A 17,472-nucleotide genomic window follows, 5' to 3' on the forward strand; every position below is an offset into this window, starting at 1 on the left:
ATAATGTATTTTACACACACACACACACACACACACACATATATAAAGCATGGCATAATGGAGACAGGAATCTGCCCTTAGAGTTAGGAATCTTTGAGGTGAGATTCTGGCCTCTGGCACATCCTGGTTGTGTGACTCTGGAAAAAAGATACTTAACCTTCCAGTGTCCCAGGCAGCTTTAAAATCTGCTCTACAACTTTCAAAGACTCTAAGTTGTAGAGCCAGTATCTGATCTGCACTGGTGTGGGCACTTTCTTCCTTGACATTTCTTTGTACCAATAATTTTTTAAAATGTTCAATAAATTTAAAAGAACCTCATGGGGAAATGAATTGGTTGGACCAACTTCTTGCTGGCTATAACTGATTTGTGTGTGGGGGGGAGGCAATGAGGGTTAAGTGACTTGACCAGGGTCACACAGTGTCAATATAACTGATTTTTTGGTGGGTCAATGAGGTTTAAGTGACTTGCCCAGGGTAACACAAGTGTCTGAGGCCGAATTTGAACTCAGATCCTCCTGAATCCAGGGATGGTGCTTTAGCCATTGTGCCACCTACCTGCCCCTTATCTATGACTGATTTCAATTCAGTTCACATCAAGAACATGTATTAAGTACAGTTTATGTAAGAAGTTCCCTAGTAGGTGATAAAGATATAACAATACATTGTAAATGGCCTTTGAAACAGCTGAGTATGGATTGGGGGAGGGACGTGATAAATACAAACTTCTAGCAACGGACAAAGTGAAAGGACAAAGTCTAAGAAGGGGGATTTCTAGCCTGGGCAGCCAGGGGAAAGTTGCTTGAAGCTCTCCTGACCAAAATGCTTCTCAAGGGGCTTGGCAGTGGCAGGCTGAAGCTGTCCACTGCTAAAAATCGTTGCAGAGGAAGAGAACAGAGGATGGAGTTTGCACCACAATCACAGGCTTAAAAAGAAGAGAGGGACATTTTCTGTATTTAATATGACAGATTATGCCTGAAAGCTTAACTCAAACTGAAAATAGTCGGATTCCTGGTGTTGCTGAAGTCTCTCCTCATCCAGAATTTTGGTTTTTGATGGCCCTTTGGACGCTGCTGCTGCTACTACATTTCTACCTCTCCCTTCCATTTCCTGGGCATGCCTCACCTCTTCCTGTCTCAGTCTATCCTGTTTTCCAAAATATGGTGAACCTTTGTTGCTCTCTGAGACCAACACTTGTTTGTGACTCTCTGTGATCTTTACAGGTACAAAACTCTCTCAGCCAGCCCCATCCCATATCCAGGAGACCTCAGTCTGCACTACGAAAGATCTGCAGGTACAATCCCTAAGTGATCCTAAGAGGCTTGACCAAGGGAGAGAGGGGGAGACGAGATAAAGCAGCACTGAAGATTAATTAGACTTGTTCTGCTTCCCCCAGAAAACAAAAATGGCACAAACTAGAAATTGCAGTTCAGAGTTCCATATTTTAAGGACAATGATAACCTTGGGTGTCTGTAGATGAGAATGGCAGAAGACCTGCTATCCATGTCATATTAGGATCAAATGGATGAACCGGGAGAAGTTTTCCTAGGGAAGAGAAAAATCATAGAACACAGTGCTAAGAAGAAAAACAAAACAAAAACTCTGGCTTCCATTCTTTTAAGGGTTTTCATGGGGAGATAGATTAGATTTGTTCTTTTCGGCCTCAGAAGGCAGAACTCGAAACAATATGGAGAAGTTGCAAAGAGATAAATTAATCTTGATGTCAGGAAGGATTTTCTAATTAGTGCTGTCCAACAGTGAAATGGGATGCCTTAAATGGTGCACATTTTCCTATCTGTGAAGGTCTTCAGACAGCTTGGATAACCACTGTTCAGCTAGGATATTAGAGTTTTTTTTTTTTTTTTTGTAAGGGTTGGACATCGCTAACTCTCTGGGAACTCTCAAATTCTGTGATTCTGTAAGTCAGATTTCAGCTCTATATAAAGGGGGAGACATCTTAGGAAAACATATAAGGTATGACTTCCCAACAATTAAACTCATCTGAAAATGAAATGGATTGTATCATGGAATAGAGGACTTCATGTCACAAAATGTATTCCAGCAGAGACAGGAGAGTCACTCGTTGGGGCCATTGTAGACTAAATTAATTCTTTGAGGTAGGACCAGTCTGCCTTGCCTCTGAGCTCCCTCACAAGTCTGCCATACGATTCTATCATTACTCACTCTTTGTATTTGAGGAGCCTGAGCCTAAGATTGTCTACTCCAAAGCCTCAATTATGATATGAGTCCAGGAAGGCATCAGCAGGTTGTTTGGTCTGGGTTTATCTTCAAAGCACAGGGGCCTCCTCACAGAGACACACAAAGATTCAGCAAATGTCGAAGCTCTGTTCTCATTGTCTGTGCTTCCTCTAGCTTCTCAAATGGATGTCATGATTTTAAACAGGATTTAGACCTATATCAGTCCACATGGCTAGCTGTCTGGTGTGTTAGGAAGCTTGTCCTTTGGAACACTTCCTAACAGGGTGCTTTGTCACAGTTGAACAGCATGGAACAAAATGTGGTTTGTTGTTTTCCCCCAAACTCAATGAAGGACTTACTCCAAAGGTGGTCCCTGTCAACGATGGAGTTACTTAATTGCTTCATTCCAGTGTTAGGTTTCTTTACTTTGATACTCTGGTCTCCAAGCCAGTGGGGTGCCACCTTGTTTAGGGCTGAGCCCAAAGTGGACTATAGCTCTTGATTTATCTTGAGCAGAAGTCTGCCAATGGCTTAAAGGCAACTGTCACAGATAATTTCCACACAAACAGAACCCCCCCCAGCCCCCCCCCACAGTTTGCACTTAATAATAAATCAGATTTTTAAGTTACTTCTTGCTATTTCTTTGTTCATTAATATAAGAATTATGCAAGGTAGATATGGAAGCACATCTGTGGTTCATTAGTGCAGCATTGATTCCACTTTACTTGTTATAGTTGTTAATGCAGCAATTAGTAAGCTGTTCCCCATGACATAGGTAAAGACTGGACTTGACTCCTAAGATTCTTTCCTGCAATAAGATTATTCTTTGACCTTGAAAGGCAATGATGGAAAAATAAATCTGGAAATGGATGGAGGTGGGACACTTTCATGTGCCCTCATTACACATGTGACAATGGGAAACTCCTCTGAGCTTCAGCTTACCTGTGGAATGGGGATAATGATATGTGTGCTAACATTCTATAAGGGTTCTAATGATAAGCTAATTTTTAACACTTTAATGTGCTATGCACATGTGAGCCAAAGGATTATAGATTTAGTGCTGAAAAGGACTCTAGAAGCTTTGAGTCTAAACTTCTCAGAGGTTTTATGACTTGCTTGGAATATGGTAAGTATATGAGATGATATCTGAACCCAGGTATTCCTGATTTGAAGGCAAACACCCTAAAATTTCAGTATCAACCTTACATAAATGGGGTCATGATTAGCCACCCCATTCATGTCACTGGATTGGTGGGAGGGTCAGATATGATAATGTATATAGAAAGTATACATTATTCCACTATGGCATATATATATATATATATGTATATATGTATATATATATATATACATATATATTTTTTTTTCTTTCTGCTAGTACCTCAGTAATACTACAATTGTGGCCAAGTTCAGTGAGAAATGTCAGGTGTGTGCATGAGAAGAGAGAAAAGCTGATGTTGTCACCATAGAAACCCTTCACATGCCTGTCCCACAGATCACATTTACCAAACAAGTTCTTTGTTGGGATTTACTGATCATAGGACATAGAGTCATAACCCAGACTGGAAGGAGATTGAGTTTCAAAATAGACACAAGAAGTATCTTCCTTTATAAAAGTCCTATTAAACATACAAAAGCAGTAATAATGCTTTTAAAACAATGTAAGTGTGGAAACAAATTAGTTTGAATATAGTCCTAATTTTTTTAAACTAGATGAATCATGATGATAATCACTATTTTCATAGGTATGTGGGCCAAATTTCTGAGGATGATTCCCAGATCCAGAATATAATTCCTGACCTTTATCTCCAACTTCATGCTGCATTTCCCAGAATCAAAAAATCTTGTAGTAAGAAGGAATGCCTAACTTAACATATATCTAAATGTCAATCCCTTCTACCACACTCACAAAAGTGGTCATCCAGCTTTTGCTTGAAGACACCTCCCCCCCATACACATGATATGGGAAAGATCCATTACTGCTCTTAATTTTTGTATAATTTTAATGTTGAGGAAGATTTTCCTTATATCCAGCCAAGACCTCGCCAGCCACGACTTCTACTCAATGCTCCCATTTCTGCCTTCTAATCTCCTTCCACATTAATATCCTCCAAATGTCCCAATTCATCTACCAAGATCCTGCTGCCTCCCAATAGAAGCTTCTTTTCTGTAATATTGGCATCCAAAGTTCCTGCAATTGCTCCTCAAATGACCTTTCAATCCATATTTCTACACTCTCTACTCTGGATATTCTCCAGATCGTCAATGTTCTAAAACTCCCCTAAACTGAACACAATACTCCTTATATGATCTGACTTGGGAAAGTTAGGGTAAGACTATTGTCCTTCTCTCTGGAAACTGACTCTTCTACTGTAGAATGAGAAAGACATTGCTATTTTCAGATCTGATCAGTGATATGGAGCTAAAGGGGGACTTAGAGGTCACTAGTCCAACCCTGACATTTTACATATAAAGAAACAGAGTCATGGAGGATAGAGTAACTTACCTAAAGTGACACAGTAATAACTAGCAGAAATGGGGTTTGAACATATGGCCTCAGAATCCAGATTTGATAATTGTTCTTCTCTTCAACACTACTGTTACTTCGGACTGACAAAGATTAAACTTTTAGTTGACTATGACACCAAATCTTTTTCATTTGATCTCTTATCTAGCCATGCCTTCCTTGTCTTATACTTGTCATTAGCTCCTTGCCAATAAAGATGGTTTTGTTCTTTGTACTTTTAGCCCTAGTGTCTGGTCAACTGACTGGCGCATGGTAAACACCTTATATATATATATCAGTTGATCAATTGATTGTAGAGCAAAGGGTTTTGCATTTATTTCTTCTAAATTTCTTCTCATTAGATTTAGCCTATGATTCTGGTCCACTGAGATTCTTTTGAATGTTGAATGCCATTTGTTTTAGAAATTCCTCCTGGATTTGTCATCAGCAAATTTGATAAAAATGTCATCTATGCCTTCATCGAATTCACTAACAGGTTTAATAGCACAGGTCCAAGGATGGATCATCTTATCAAGGACTGCCCTTTAGATCTGGTCATTCCAAATACTTCATGAAATATTATCTATTGTGGTGTGTTCAAGGTTAGTGCTGTCCTCAGACCACTTGGTGAGATTATATGACATGGACCTTTGTTACAATGATTTTTTTTCACATTGTTATACACAGAGTCCCCTGCTAAAGTATATACAATGATGGAAGGACATGGTCTCTTTTTATTGGTCTCCAGTGATTTGAGATGATTTCTGCTAACTGGTTGACTGAAGTCTAAGAGGTTAGACACTTTTTGCATCAACCACCCCTTCTGTGACTTGCCATAAATTCAAGGGGAAATAGTTCCACTCTTATCTCTTTGGGGATTTCTCAAGCACTTTCTCCCACTTAGCCCATCAATAAATGAAGTCTGGGTGAGGAAACTCCTCCTTTCTACATTGTCTTCCCTATAATTAATGGTTCTCAAAATTGCCTAGCACACTGAGAAGTTGGTGCCCAGGGTTACATAGTCAGTATGTGTCAGAGGGTCAGAAAATGAATCCAGGGTTTTCTGTCTCTGTGGCTCTCATAGGAAAATAAAGACACAGAAGTTTAGATTCAGAACTTGAAGGAATCTTAATGGCAATTACTTACAACTCCCTCTTTCTAAAAATGAGAAAACTGAGGAACAGAATTTAAGCAACTTGCACAGGGTCTGAGGCAGGACTGAAAGTCAAACTTTCCAGACTTCAAGTCCAGCACTCTACTTACTTCACCATGCTGAATATATATTGTGCACCCCCAATTTCTGCTTACTTCATTCTACATCGGTTAGGACAAATCTTCCCAAGTTTCTCTGAATTTTTCATGTTCTTAGTATAATAGGATCACATATAGAGATCAGAAATTATTTATTTCAACATTTTCACATTACAGATAAGGCATCTGAGGGTCAGGAAGCTTAATCACTTAATCAATCTCACATAGCTAATAAGTGACAGAGCCAGGTCCTCAGATCCATATGCAGTGAACCATCTCCCAATTATTAAATGTAAATCTTCAGTAATATTCCATCACACCTGTAGACCACAATTTGTTAAAGTAGTCTTGAATGAATGAACATCCATTTATCTCCATTTTAATACCACAAGAGATGCAATATAGTCTTGTTTTGTTTTGTTTTGTTTTTGTTTGTTTGTTTTTGGTGAGTGCAATTGCAGTTAAATGACTTACCCAGAATAACACAGCTAGTAAGTGTCAAGTGTGTGAGGCCAGATTTGAACTCAGGTCCTCCTGAATCCAGGGCTGGTACTTTATCCACTGCACCACCTAGCTGCCCAAATAAACTCAATTTTAAATTATTTGAGGCTTAGTGTGTGGCCCATACATCTTTGATATCACAATTCTTCATAGCACATAATACATAGTGATTATTAAGTAAAATGTGATGAGTAGAATCTGAAGGTGATCACTGGTTCCTCTGGCATTGATGTGGACCATTAAGAACTGAGTGACTGTAGGAGACAGCTGACTTTCATCAACAATGTGCAAATAAGGAAATTCTCCCTGTGTTGCCACTTCTGCTTGCCTAATCATTTGCTTATTTTACTGTCTTCATTAGGGACTCCAAGTACATTAAAACAGGTGTTTAAATAAAAAAAAACACAACAGCACACATATCCCCCAAGACTAATTAGCCAGGGAACCTCAAAGTAAACTAACACACATTGCCATTTTATTAGACTCGATAAAAATTATTTGAACGAGTAAAACCATTAGATTGAGGAAGATTGAAAACAAAAGTATCAGCTAAGGCTATATATACATGCATACTTACAGACATTCTTACAGACATATGCACAAAGATGCATATATACATGCCTACACATACACGTAAGTATATAGGGCCTGGAGTTAGGGAGACCTGAGTTCAAATGTTCAAATCCAATCTCATATTCTTACTTGCTGTGTGAACTTGTACAAGTCACTTAACCCTGTTTGCCTCAGTTTACTCATCTGTATAATGATCTGAAGAAGTAAATGGCAAACCAATCCTGTATCTTTGCCAAGAGAACAACAAATGGGATCACAGTCAGATATGACTGAACAGACTTAACAACTGTAACGATTGGAATAACGCCACCTGCTGGATACTTACTGTAGAAGAGTTCTGCCCATGAATGGAAGGTCTTTGTGGGCAAGACCAGGAGTCAGGAAGTGACGCGGGCTAGTGGGAGGAGGAAGGAAGAGACTGGCGCTCAGTCTCGCTCTCTTTCCTGAGGACGCTGGCGGAGAAGGGAGCTAGAAATGTGCTCTCCCTTTAATAGATAGGAATCTAGGCCTTTCTCTCTCTTTACCAAATTCTTATTCTCCTTAATAAATGCTTAAAAGTCTAACTCTTGCTAAAGCTTATAATTTATTGGCGACCACTCATTAGATATTTTTAGACAGTTTAGCTAGAATTTTAGCCTTAACACAACAAATCTAATCTATTTATAATGTCTATACATTTATATATAGGTACTTGGTATCTCTCTTGAAACAGGCATCATCTTGTCTATACCCACTTCTGGGTCATAGTTCAAGGGCAGAGTGAAGCACACTGGGTCAAGAGGGAATAGAAATCCCAAGGGGCAGCATTACTTCCTGTCCTAAGTGATCAGGGGACCTTCCTGAGTAAGGACCAGAGTGAAGAGCAAGAGAGAAGGGACCAAATATCTCTTCAGACCATGGTATCTTGGAAGCACAGAATATTCCCAAGCCCCCAGAACTAGCTCTGAAAACAACACTGTGGAAAGGTCTGAAGCTTGAGACAGTGCCCCTCCCCTCTCTCCCCTCATGCTGGGAATAGAGCCCAACATTGACATAAAATTCCATATGAAAAAATAGGGTTGGAAAATGAGCAAATAACAAAAAAAGAATCCAATCTTAAAAATCTACTAAGGTAACTGGAAATATCAAGACACAAAACCAGTAGAAGACAAAGAAATAAAAACAGGTACAAAGCCTCAAAGGAAAAAAAAATGAATTGGGCACAAACCCAACAAGAATTCCTGGAAGAGCTAAAAGTGATTTTCAGAATTAAATAAGAGTGGTAGAGGAAAAACAAAGCAAAGAAATGAAAGCAAAGGAAGAAAATTATGGAAAAACAATTATCACTGAAAATAATAAATTTTCATGTATCAGCAATGAAAGGTCTAAGAAATAATGCAGATATTATTGCAAAATGAAATTTGTTAACAGAATTTACTGCCTTGAGCACAGACTCTGAAACGGGACTTTCCCTATGAGAGATTGGTTCCAGAATTTCCCAATAAATATACAACTCTATTTCATCAATCTCTGATACAGTCATATTTCAGAGCTGGGGATCTCCAACCTGGATATTTCCAGTTTAGTAAAGAAAATAACTCAAAAGTTTTAAGCATTTCTTCTTGTGGGATTGGGAAGGTGAAGGAAAAAATATCACCTTTGTCTTTAGGTTTTCCAACATTGTCCACTTTCCTACATCCCAGATATAGGAGAAAATGGGGGCAATAAAATTATTGCATTCAAAATTCCACAGACATTTATTATCCAACAATTATATGAAAGCTCCTTTCTAAGATTAAAAAAAAAACAGAAAACAAAAAGTGGATTCAAAGAAATTATATTTCATGGCATGAGGATAGAAGTACAGCATGTACACTAATCAATAAAAACAAAATATTGATAAATATAATACAAATTTAAGAAGGAGGATATGCTAATAATTGGGGAGAGAGGTTCAGGAAAAGCTTTTTATAGGATCCTGGCAGCAACCAAGCTGCCCTTTGAAAGATATAGGCACTCCATGAGTTGGTAACATTGCTGATGCAATATGAGTGGTAGAAAAAGGAATGTCATGTAAAGTAAGCATCCAGCAGGCCCGTTTGACTAGAATGCAAAGAGTGTGTGCAGGGAAACAAAATGAAATTAAACTAAAAAGAGGATTGGAAGCAAGATTGTGGAAAGCTTAAACTGCCAGGCCAGCGATTTTGAATCCTGCCCTAGTAGAGGAAATTAACCTCAAAGGAAACATTGAGTTACAGAAATAAACATTGGGATGGAGGGTAGAGGTGTCTCCCAATAAAGTGCTGGTTAACAATTAAAAGCTCTTATATTAGAAGCTAGTGCTGAACCCCAGATCCTCAACATCATCCAGTATATTTGCAATGCCAAGTTGTCTCTTTCAACTCTGATTTTCCCCCTCTAGGATTATAAATTAAATCTCTCAGGCTCTAATTTAAAGAGTAATCAGCCAAATGTGTTCAAAACAAATTAAATTGATCTATCCTGATTTGTCAATATTGCTCAACTGGAGCTAACTACCATCTAAAAATTGCCCGTAGATAATCAGCACCATCTCATTAGCATAAACTTGCCACATTATATTGTTCTGGCTGCTATCAACCTGGGTGAATCCCTGAGTGCTTTTTCTGCCTGGTGGAGATGCTTCTTGGTTCAAAAGGGCCCCTCTCCTTATTCATAGACTGAAATCATTCCTAATCAAGCTTTATTGAAACTTAGTGGGCTGAGCTCCAAGCTGGTATAGATTTGAATTTGACCTTGGCCTCTCTGATTCTGGGAAGATGTACAGCAATTCTCCAGTGACCTTCACTGAGTTAATAAAGTTATAATGCCCAATGACAGATCTGGTACCTTCAGGGAAAGTCCTTATGTCTGAGAATTGAGGGGAAAGTGCAACTCCCAGCAAAGACTCAAGAGCCTAGTTGGGAAAAACTGAAGGAAATATTAGGAGATAAAAATCACCAAAGCTCATTTGTACAGCTAAGTAAGTAACTTAGTACAGCTAACTAAGCTAACTTAGTCCAGCTAAGACCATGTAAACTACCAGTGTATATTTTTCAAAGGGGAGACCAAGGCATGTAAGTAGAAGGTTTTAATTTTCCTCCTTTATCTTTATTTCAAAGCCTGGGGATGTGTTCAAATACTGCAAAGTGTCTAATAGTGGATCTGAGACCCCAAAATCCATCTAAAACTTTAAAAAATTATGTATACTTTCCTCTTCTTACAGCTTACTCATCAGTTCATAGAGGTGGTGCTAGGTTGTGGAAGATCACAAGATATGGCAGGTTCTATAAACTTGGAAAGACTTAGGATTTCTCCAACAACACATTCTAACTAAGGTCAGCCTAGGTGAGTCTAGACAGGCTCATCATCTATAGGCTAGATGATAAGTGACGAATTCCTTGACATTACAACTCATGAAAGGGAGCATGGAATAATAAATGAAATGCTAGACTAGGATTCAGGAAAACTTGAATTCAAATAAAATTGTTCAGTCATTTCAGTTGTGTCCAATATTTCTTCACCCCATTTGGGATTTTGTGGCAAAGATACTATAATGCTTTAGATTTTCCTTCTCCAGATCATTTTCCAGATGAGGAAACTGAGACGAGCAGGGTCATGCAACTACTAAGTGTCTGAGGCTATATTTGAACTCAGGTCCTCCTAACTCCAAGGAAGGCAAAGTCAGGGGCTCTATCCACCAAGCTTTGCCACTTAGCTGCCCCTTATTCAAACATAGACAAGTTGCTAAACCTCTCTCTGGTTCAGTTTCTTCATCTGTAAAGTAGGGATAATGATAACTGTAGTGCTGACATCACAGGACTTTTCAAATGACTCCATGTATATGTGATTGGACCTGACATTTGAATGTTTTTGAGCTGATTTCCCCATGAATGTAGAAGTAGGTCTGAAATTAAACTTTGAATCCTGGTGTTTGTAATCCAAGAGTAACTATATGATCTTCCTGGGCTGAGAGAGACTGATTATTTCAAGTCCTGAGTTGGCAGAAAGACTTGAGTGGTTTGGGGGATTTTGAAAAAGAGGCAGATTCTAGAAATGATAATTCCAGCAATTAAAACAGCTCCAACCTGGCAAAAGGAGCTACTGATGGGAAAAATAGAGAATGGGTAGATATCGACATGAACTATAATATTTCCTATAGAGGTTTACATGACACAAAGGAAAAAGAAATATAAGAAAGGCCAAAAGCCTAAACTACCTTAACTAGCAAGCAATCTTTTCTAGCTAATCAGTGATATATGACAAATAAAGTCTGTAATATAAATCTTATCTCATAGAGATAGATGGGAGATGACAGAGATTGTAAGTGGTAACATATCAATAAGCAATGAGAAGTTGTATTGAGAAAAAAATTGTTTATAGAAAGCCACATTGTGTTGAGCATAAGAATGACACTAGAGAGGGGGCTAGATGAAAAGTAGAAATAATTGTCACAATTTCTTCAATAATCACTTCTCTCTATCATTGAAAGGGGATCACCAGCACTGATTTCTTTTCTTTTCTTTTCTTTTCTTTTCTTTTCTTTTCTTTTCTTTTCTTTTCTTTTCTTTTCTTTTCTTTTCTTTTCTTTTCTTTTCTTTTCTTTTTTTTGCGGGGCAATGAGGGTTAAGTGACTTGCCCAGGGTCACACAGCTAGTAAGTGTCAAGTGTTTGAGGCTGGATTTGAACTCAACTCCTCCTTAATCCAGGGCCGATGCTTTATCCACTGTGCCACTGAGCTGCGCCCCCCCTGCCCCAGCACTGATTTCTAACATCCCATAAAAAAGTAAACAAAACAAAACAAACAATAACAACAACAAAACACAGATCAGAGGAGCATCTGGACTACACCAAGAATTCAGAGCAAGTCCATGATGGAGGTGACATAATTTTGAGAGCATTTAGGTTCAGGATACCTGAAAAAAGAGAAGATCCAACACATTTGGATAAAAATCCTAGATGTTGCTACTAACACAAAAGGTGAGTCCAACAATCTCAGTAACCACTGAGCTATGCCTACTTTTTCATCTCCCCAAATTCCAAAGTAGCATAGTAGAGTGGAAAGTTTCTAGATCAGGAATCTTGGGGGCAGATTTTGGCTGTGTCTTTCACCATCTGAGTGACATGGAGCAAGCTTAATCTCTCCAACGGTAAGTATCTGAGGGGGGGTTTCCAACCCTGGGTCAGCACATTTTCTTTCCCCTGTACTATATTGTCTCACTTTTCATTTCTTTTGTCTTCTTCCCATTGCCTCTTGTAGGTTCTAGATACCTAGAATTACTAGGCTTTGCTTCTTGTCTCAGCACCACCATGCCTTTAGGAATTCAGTATCTGTAAACAGCAAAAATCATGATGCTTGCCTTGCTTCACTCAGGGGATTGTCAAGTAGACAACCAATCATGTGTTTACTATGGGCAAGGCACTGCCTTAGGGGCTGGTGATAGAAAGAAAGGCCAAGACTGCAGGCCTCTTGGGGAAAGAGGCCAGACTGCCTTTTAATGACCCCCTACCTACTCTCTCTGCTGCCTTCCCTCCTGATAGTAAAGTGCATTAGTGTCCCCCATGCCAAGCCATCTGTCAGCCCCTTCCCATCTAAACACTTCAGTTAAAAGGATTCATATGTGAGGGCTGGAACTTGCTGTCCTGTTTCTCTTTAAACATTGAGGTAGAAACTATTGTATTTGGAAAGATGGTTTTATGAGGGAATGAAGCCCTATTGGTGAATTTTAGCCAACAGTGGCACAGGCGGTAGTTTGGGGGAGGGTTGTTGTCATTCAGTCTATTCAATTTTGTCTAACTCTTTCCTGACCCCACTTGTGGTTCTCTTGCAAAGGTTTGGAGTATCAAGCTCAACAGTTTCCTGATGACTTTATTGAGGATAAAGAATTATGTGTTGGTTTCTACTTGAGGCAAAGCTTGAATATTACTTTTTAGTTTGTTCCCTGAAAACACTGCACAGTTCAGCTACTTTCCCCTTTATAGACAAACTTCTTCAAAAATATATCTGTCTGCAATCCATACACTCACTCACTGCCTATTTTCTTTAATCCCTAGCGATCAGCCTTCCACTCACTGCTCATGCTACTAGGGCAATAGCTTTTGTTCAGTCTTTTTTCCTTCTGACCTTGATGCAGGAGTTGATAACATTAACCACCCCCATTTAGAGGGGATTATTCCTGATCCCTACCAGTGGCAATACTCTCTTCCCTCTGAAATTCCTTTGTACACACTTATCTCAGTCTATAGTGTCAATGAGGGGATATGACAGATAGAGGACCAGACTTGAGTAAGGAATACTTCAGTTCAAATCCTGCCTCAGGTATTCACCAGCTGTGGAACCTTGGGAAAGTCTTTTAACCTCCATCAGCTTCAGTTTTCTCATTTGTAAAATGGGAATAATAGTACCTACTTTCTAGGGATGCTATAAAAATTAAATAAGATGATATATAAGTGCTTTGCAAACCATAAAGTGTTACAAAAGTGACATAAAGCTTTGCCTGGATTATGTTAAGTGATTTGTAAACAATAAAGGATGTCAGTGCTATATATGATAGCTATTTTCATTACAGTTGTCACAAATGATCACAATGTCACCATGATATTATTGTCATCATTACTTTTACATGGTTTATTTTCCCTTCTCTGCCAGTAAAATGTAAGCTCATAAGTTCTATTGAAGGCAAGAGTTGGGGGGGGGGGGTTCATTTGATTTTATCTTACACATCCTACCTCAGAAGCCATCTAAATCAACTTCCTTATTCTACAGGTGAGGACTAAGAGGTCCAGGGAATGTCAGTGAATTACTGAGTGTCATACAGGAAGGAAACCCCAGAGATGGGATTTGAAACCAAGTTCTCTGACTCCAGCCCCAGTGCCTCCTATGTTTGTTGAAGAGGATTACATTGAATATTGTAACAAAAGAGAAAGATGTACATCAGAACTTGCAGAGTTCACTTGGATTCTTTACTTCTCCCCCAATTTTATCCTTATTATAGAAATACAAAATGCCCTGGCAATATATGAGATTTCCAACACATTTATGCATCCCCATCCATTGGTGCTATTTATGTATAATGGAAAGGAGTAAAAACACATACAGAAACTTTTTTGTTGTTGTTCAATCATTTCCAGTTGTGTCTGATTTTTCATGGCTCCATTTTGGGTTTTCTTGGAAAAGATTCTGAAATGATTTGCCATTGCCTTCACCTCATTTTACAGATGAGGAAACTAAGGCGAAAAGCGTTAAATGACTTGTCCAGGTTCACACAGTTAGCAAGTGTCTAAGTCCAGATTTGAAATGTTGGAGATGAGTCTTCTTGATTCCAATCCCAGTAATCTATCCATTATGCCACCCAGCTGTGTCCCCTCAATTATAACAAGGTGATAATGCCTGTTCCCCTTCTTTGAGAGCTGGTGACCCTACTAGTCACTGTCATGATCATTTGGCACACACATATCATACTGCCACCTAATCATTAGGATTGAAATATCACTGCTCAAAAGCTTGTTTCAAAACATCATCTGGTTCGAGTTGAATGTGCCAAGGAGAACTCTTCCACAAAAATGACCCTGATGCTCACAGGATGTGTGTTATCATGCAATGCATTCCGATCCTTCTTCCAGGTAATAATCAATATACATCATAGTGACCAAGTAGAAATTGCTTTTGACCTCTCTGTATTGGCTTCTCTGTGCTTTGCCCAATGAGCTCCTGCCAAGGATGGATGATTTAGCCAGAAAATTATTTTCCTGCCTGAATGATGGGAAATGCCTTTGCTTTCCTCCTTCCTCATCCCAAGAATATGCCTCTCCCCTCGCTTTCCCAATTTAACATAATATCTCTGTATGTACCATTCAACTGACATTCAGAGTTTGTCATTTCTATTTGAAACTTTCCCAGAAATCCAATGATTACTAATGGTTATTATCTAGAGAAAAAGAACCTGGTACTTTGTTTGATTACAGGTTCACAAATATTGGACAAGTCTCCCATCCTCTTCCCCATCTATCACAGAGAAGTGCATTCAAGGTTGAACAGTGTTTTGTTTTGTTTTGTCTTTAAGAATCAATCTCCTCCCAATACTCCTCCCCCCATACATTTGCTTCCCAGGAAATAGCTCAAATTTATTGAATGTAAGGGCCTGTAATGACTTATCAGTCTGGGTGAGAGAAGACTATTACCCTTCAAGCATATATCAAGTGGTTTTCATCTTAGCCATATATACCATGGAAGGGCAGCCATGGTGGGAGCTGAGCACTAAATTCTCTCCAGGGTTAATAAAACTTTGTAGTGGGCAAGAACGGCAGGCAAGGTCTTGATTGCAACATGGAAGATAGCAATTTTGGAACAAGTCAACAAATCTATATTTCAGGGTAAAATGGGAAGAGCTCAGAAAGTACCTCATTCAACAAAACTGGGCTGACAGCAAACAGAGAGTAGGGCACATCAGGAAGGAAGGGCAGTTAGCATTCATCTATCCTTCCATCTACTCATTCATTCATTCAATAATTCATGTATTCAGGTTCAAATTAATGTAAATCACTGCTCCAGGTACATTGCATTTCCTTCTATCTAGTCAACACAATCCCTTGCCCCATGACTTTAGGGAGGATTGAAGGATCATTAGATTCATAGTTAAAAGGAAGCTCAGAAGACACTTAATAATAACACTAACGATAGCCAATATTTCTATAGCATTTTAGTTTTTGCAAATTGTTTTTTTTGCATATGCTATCTCATTTGATCCTCAACAACACTATGAGGTAAGACCTATTTCTATATACACTTTATAGTTAAGGAAGCTGAAGAGTTATTAAATGACTCACCTAGGGTCACACAGATAGTAAAGTGATTGAGGCAGAATTTGATTTCATCTTTCTGATTCCAGTTCCAACATTCTATCCAATACATGCTCAATTAAGTCCAAGGTCTCAAAGAAATGACAGCAGCATCAAGATTGGAACACAAGACTATCACATAATGTGCAATACTTCATTCTATCACTTCTTTTCCTATACCATATAAAATCAGTCCTTTAAGTGGAGCCATTTTCCCCAGTAGGCTAAAGAACCCCAGTTTCCTCCAGCTTCATTTTGTTACTCTTTGACAGGCATGTAACCATAGGCAAGTGGACAGAAGCATCCATGCAGGGCACACTCCTGGTGGAAGAAGTCTAGGCTATTTTAAAAAGGAGGCAAATTTTTTTCAGCATAAAAATCCACCAAAAGGAAGATAGCATCATAGATTCAAAGCTAAGAGGGTCCTTAGAGCCTTCTAGCCCAATCCACTCTTTGTATAGAGAAGGAAGCAGAGGACCGGAGAGATAAAGTTCCTTGCCTAAGGTCACTAAGGTGTTGTTGTTGGTTCTTTGTTTTCTTTTTTCTTTTCTTTTCTTTTCTTTTCTTTTCTTTTCTTTTCTTTTCTTTTCTTTTCTTTTCTTTTCTTTTCTTTTTTTTTTTGCATGGCAATGAGGGCTAAGTGACTTGCCCAGGGTCACACAGCTAGTAAGTGTTAAGTGTCTGAGACCGGATTAGAACTTAGGTCCCCTTGAATCCAGGGCCAGTGCTTTATGCACTGCACCACCTAGCTGCCCCTTGGTTCTTTGTTTTCAAAGGGACCATGAAATCAGAGAAGTTATGTCAATACTTGCAGTTAATTGGATTTAAGTGAGTTAAGGATGTGCAAAGTCACCAACCTCACTCTCTCCTCCAGAGCCAGCGGGGTCCAGTGCCAAGATATAGATCAGGATGACTGGAGATGGTCCCAAATACAGTAGCCTTTTTTTTTTTTTTTTGCAGGCAATGGGGGTTAAGTGACTTGCCCAGGGTCACACAGCTAGTAAGTGTCAAGTGTCTGAGGCTGGATTTGAACTCAGGTACTCCTGAATCCAGGGTCAGTGCTTTAACCACTGCGCCATCTAGCTGCCCCCTACAGTAGCCTTTTTAAACAAGGGGTTTTTCAGGTCTCAGTTTGCCTGAGACAATCCCCAGTCAGCCATTAAGGCTAGGTAAGAAATGAGGCAAAGAATGGCCTCTTTTACCTGGCCAATAATTAAACAATTAAAAGAATTAATTAGTTAATTAATCAATCCATCTGGGAGGGGAAGACCCTCAGAGTTTCTGGCCAAAACAGGAACAATTGCTATTTACACTGACTTAGAGCCATCAAGAGGCCTAAGAATCACCAACTGAGACTTGGGTTGGCACCTATTCTTGGCCAATCAAAGAGAGCCAGGGGGATTTGATTTTAAAGCATGGTCCTCAAAAGAAATCTAGCCTGTAAACCCCAAGATCTACATAGTAACTACTAGAAATGGGTTTTGAATACAGGTCATTGGACTCCAAACCCAGAACTCCTGCTGTACCATGCTGTTTAACTAGAGTATGGTACAGTAAGAACTGAGTGTATTCAGAGAATATTTTACAGGAAAAGATTTGGTAAGAAAAGG

The 17,472-nt window shown here is 39.1% G+C and overlaps 1 protein-coding gene across 3 annotated transcripts in view; it reads right to left on the reverse strand.

Annotated features, from left to right (window-relative positions):
* Positions 1 to 17,472, reverse strand: part of CTNNA2 (catenin alpha 2) — a 1,529,678-nt gene that overhangs the window by 745,422 nt on the left and 766,784 nt on the right. The window lies entirely within an intron of this gene.

Source organism: Dromiciops gliroides, chromosome 2, assembly GCF_019393635.1.
Source record: "Dromiciops gliroides isolate mDroGli1 chromosome 2, mDroGli1.pri, whole genome shotgun sequence".
Classification (NCBI taxonomy): Eukaryota; Metazoa; Chordata; class Mammalia; order Microbiotheria; family Microbiotheriidae; genus Dromiciops; species Dromiciops gliroides.